This window comes from Danaus plexippus (assembly GCF_018135715.1).
Source record: "Danaus plexippus chromosome 3 unlocalized genomic scaffold, MEX_DaPlex mxdp_25, whole genome shotgun sequence".
In the NCBI taxonomy this organism is placed as follows: Eukaryota; Metazoa; Arthropoda; class Insecta; order Lepidoptera; family Nymphalidae; genus Danaus; species Danaus plexippus.
The window spans coordinates 4469047-4473994 of NW_026869844.1; the positions used below are offsets into that span (position 1 = coordinate 4469047).

At 37.9% G+C, this 4948-nt stretch overlaps 1 long non-coding RNA gene across 1 annotated transcript; it reads left to right on the forward strand.

The window, feature by feature from the left end:
* LOC116770006 (uncharacterized) lies at positions 1–2554 on the forward strand. The gene is made up of 2 exons (XR_004353502.2): positions 1–1071; positions 2339–2554. It is a non-coding gene; the product is annotated as an uncharacterized LOC116770006 (long non-coding RNA).
* The last annotated feature ends 2394 nt before the right edge of the window (positions 2555–4948 follow it).

Below are 4948 nucleotides of genomic sequence, written 5' to 3' on the forward strand. Positions count from 1 at the left end.
ACCTGTACGGTCATCAGTTTCTCCGATTTCTGATAGCGGCGCTGACTCACTGGACTGTATATGGTGGCTTCGAATGCCGAATAAAGAGAGGCGAACGCGTATGAGTAATGTTTTAGTAAGTAATTGTTCGTGAACGAATTCTGGTTGACGTGGCGCGAGGCCGTGTATGTGTGACATGGTGTGTTGGACCCATCGCTGGGTGTGCTACGAGTGACGCGATAAGGAAAACAAACAGGCCCGACGGGCTCTACGCAAATATTTGTAGGCATCGGCGTCGAGTGCACCAGACACCCTCCCCCACACCCTCCACCGGCTCGACCTACTCTCTGCGCGGCTGGATGTGTCGCACCCCAGCCTCGGCGTGCTATTAAGCCATATCTACGGTAGCTGAGATATCGCGATACCATCCCCGATATGGAGTAATTATCAGATAGAAGGCCCACAGATTTGATTACGAGAGTGCGTATCTTCGCCATTGACTCATTACCAGCGACACTCCGCTTGGAGATAGACCATCACCAGAGAGCAGACGACGCTTCTCTCTCTCGGATTTCGATTTCTGTGCATGTGCAGTGTCTGTAGTGTCGGTGATGTGCGTGGTGTCCGTGGTGTCAGTGGTGTCAGTGGTGTCGGAGAGTGGCGGTAGGCAGGCAGGTCGCATGTGATCCGATAAGTAGGTCCTAGAGTGAGGCGGCGCCGATCGTAATCCCCTCGCGATCTGATAACTTCGACACGTCCACGGATTATTGATGGACGACGTTCGACCTCGTCATCGTCTTATCACTTGTTTTTTTCGTCGAATATGTTCCGTAAAAAGCTAATAAAGTGCGAGAGGTGAGGTGCGAGGGGATCGGTCCCCGCGGCTCCGGGTTGCGGGCTGCGGGGTGCGGGGGTGGACACGTGACGCGATGAGCTCGATAAGACGCCATATTGTTTCAGCAGTACGTTCAAAACACCTTCCCCCCCTTCTGCCGACTACCCCTCAGCCTTTTCAAAGCTGAATCACGAATAGCGGTCGTGTTCAATTACTCATAAATAGCAGCTTAGTACCTACGGCAAATTTATTAACAGGTGAAACTATTTAGTAATAAAGAAGTGAATGTCAAACTCCCGCAGAAAGTCAAGATACTGATTTGTTACAAATTGATAAAAGTAGATCGGTTTACATAAAATACGAAGAAATGTCGAAATGAAGACTTTTCTCGTTCAATACCAAACTTTTCTTGTTCAGCACCGCTAGACACTAGAGAATGTGTATTCTGACAGTTTTACATATGACGTTCAACTTGTTTATAATTTAAGTTGTTTATATCCCTAGAGTTTAACTAGTACTGAGTGGGCCGACGGCCGCTCTCTCCTCACGGGTGTATTCCTAAGACATGTACAATCTAAAAACTATTTATTTTTAACAAATAAGATTTCTTCAATAGTTATTATACTATAATGAGATCTAAGATTTTCGCGAGTATTCATTCAAATGAAACCGCACCTCGTCTGCCCGTGATCACGGTTGCTGCAAAGTAACCGAAACGTCGGGGTTATGTAGTTTTTAAATAATAAAATCCGCGTAGTAAATCCGAATAATACTAGTTTCATTTATTACACTAATTTCAATTGTTTAAAGTCAGATCGGAAAAAAAATTAAAAACATATTTTTTTTATTAGGAGCATGAAGGTAAACCATAACCGTAACATCACGGATAAAACAAATCAAATAGAATAATGAATCTTTATTGAAGGTTCCCTATTCTTACGTAATGTCCATTTTGAAAATCCTTTAAATATAATTATATCTAATAATTAATGTAAACAATTTTCGTGCACATACGTTTCTGTCTGTTGATGAGATCATTATCTCTTTTGCGACCGAGTCTCGTCTAACCTGAATTTTACAAGATGTCGTTTGTGGAAAAGTAATTATTGTCAATTAAAATATCTTTATATTTGTCGTGGATTTTATATTTATTAATGTGAGTTCTATGGAGGTGTCCACGTGGTTATGTATGTATGATTTTCTTATTAATGGTAACTAGGGTGCCAAGTATCTGAAAGAGATTTTTAACTGTAGAGAGGTAACGGCTGTGAGAAGTGAATCTTAAGACTCTCGCAGAGATGCTTTCGATGAAATAAATCTATTAAAACATTTTTAACAAATAGAAAAATATATCAATGTATTACATAATAATAAGAGATTGAAAACGAAATAGACATGTATTTTATGGGACGGAACGGGGGAAAGTCGAACGAGCGAGCAGTCATACAGAACTATTAATATTATATATACATAATTGTATGTGTGTCTCAATATTCCTGAAACAAGATATTCTATTTCGAGCAGATTGACACCAGTCATTGTAAAAGATCGCTGCGTTAACAACCTGCCAGGAGAGACGAAAAGACGAAGAGCGCGGCCTCCCCTTGTGTTCAACACATGAACGGGGTTATTGTTGGAAAGTGAACTGTAGTCGTATATGAAATTCGATGAGCTCATACAGGAGCCGAGACACTCGACGCGCTCATTGTGATGTTATCATTATTAAAAATATTTAAATCTCTTCCCGTTTTATCTTATTCCTTAACATCACTTCCTTAAATAATAAGGAAATGATGTGATGTGTGTGCTGTAATAAACAATGAGACAAATTTTACATCGGTAGCCGTATGAGATGACGCGGGGCAGTTACTAAGGAAAATATCCTGCCACTCATTAAATTATTTTGAGATTTTTTTTTAACTGTCTATATTTTAAATATCAAAAATTATTACCGAAGATATTGAATAACTATGGCATACATTGTTATGTTTAAAAATAGAGACAAAGTGTCCTATTGAGTTTGCAAGAAAAATAACTAACTTCTTAAGTAAATTATTTACTTTTCTTATGATATAATCCTCAGTTTAGTTGACATCGTGAAAGATAAAACACAGTCAGGCCAACATGTTTAAATATTACGTTAGACTTTTGTATATTTTATAAAGAGAAAAACAGTTTCGAGAGAGCCGCCTTGTGTTTATTTGCAAAAAAAAAATCATATACAATTAAGTGTTAAAGTTCTAAAATGAACACTCGGACCTTAGTGATGAGGACCTTACTATCGCACCTTACTATCCGCACTTTTAAGTTTTACTATATATAAAATAGTTATATTAACAGAGGATGATAACATTCATAGCATTAGCGTCACGGTCCAAGATCTTTTATAACTTGTTGGAGTTCAACTTTGAGAAACAACCTGTGCAGAAGGGCTCAGACAAATGATCAGAAAAGCGTTTAGAAAAATACCTAATTAACATTGTGTTACTAACAGATTAGTTTTAATAGGCACATTCTTGGAGTTTCTTTTCCTCTAACTACGAGCATATAAAATACAATTAAAAAGTGTACTTCAACAGTAAAACAGTAAAAAATTATTATACTACTATTGGTGAATAAAATGAGTTATCTTTTACTAGTCGAAGAAATACTTGACCGTTCAAAGAAATTCTTATTAGAGGGGACTGGCGTCGAGGCTGCCATACTGTTGATTGTTCTGATGATGATGATTTGTACCAATAAGTAGACAAGGAAATGCAATTATTCCCCCTTAACAGTCCGAACACGCTCCTGTGTAACAAACAGACCTTTCATAGCTGATGTATCCTTTCACTGCGATCCTTTGATATCATATCGATATTCGCCTGTCGACCGCCAGCCCCGCCCTGCTGCACGTAACGCGCGTGTTTCTTTATTTTTCTTGTGATAAGATGATAACATATTGTAATCACTCGTTAACATCAAAACTCTATAACACAAATCATGTTTTTTTTTTAATTAACAACACATTCACCCTCTATATTTCTGTTTTCTTTTATTTTCTTATTCGTTACTATATAGATTTCATATAAGTAACATTGCTTGGTATAGTAATTTGGTTTTAAGATGTATTTGTTTTTTACTTTATTACGTTTACTTCATTCATATAAGTAAAAATTGAGAGAGAGATGATATGCCAACGCTTCCGTACCTGAAACACTTTCCACAGTCTGCTGAACAAGGAAGCACACACGAAGATTGTCTCACGTGGCTCATGCAATGAACTAAGTTAACATTATAATGTGGGAAGCTTTACAAATTAAAAAGTATCAACGCTCGGTAGGCGGTGTGATTAAATCAACTTGAAGTGGGTTCACTCATGTATGAGCGTATCTGACTAAGAAGCATTCGAGATGTCTTCTCCAGTTAGTGCCTGTTCGGTGTAATCAACAGTAAATGAAGTAACAGTAACATGTTTTTCGTGTTTATCCATTTACAGTCAGCTGACTTATTCATTGCTCTTAATAAATTAAAAATCTCGTTCATCTTTATGGAAGTAAGTGCGAGTGTGTCATAACATCTTAGCGAATTCATAATTCAGTGATGTTTTTACTTGAAACAGCTTATTAGTCAAATACTACTTGAAAGTGATTTTATCTTTGGTTTGAAGACTCCGGGGAAAATCACGAACAGAATTTCGAGGAAAACGTAATAAGGATGAGTCGTACCGAATGCGGACAGCGGCTCCTTCTGACCGTTGACGATGGTTACCTTGATTTTCTGCTTCTTAATACACACACAAACAGTACTCTTATATATTAAGCTCAGCGGATTTCTTAAATGATATTCGCATAGAATGTCTGTTACCACACACCTCCGCCGTGCCTCAAAAATAATTATTATGTATCATTTAATAGTTTTGCTTCTATGAGAGATCTGACTTCAACTGTGAAATTATATCGAAATATAATTTTTCTCTTATTTAACTCAAAGATTATTCAACTAAGCACTCCAGAGATAGAGGTCGCTCGTTGGTCATTACGACTGAACACTTATAATATTAACAAGCGTACATACTCGTACGTGTTTACAGTGCAAGGTATCAAGGTAGGGAAACACCGCTAGCGACGATCGGATATAATAAAAATGCCGACA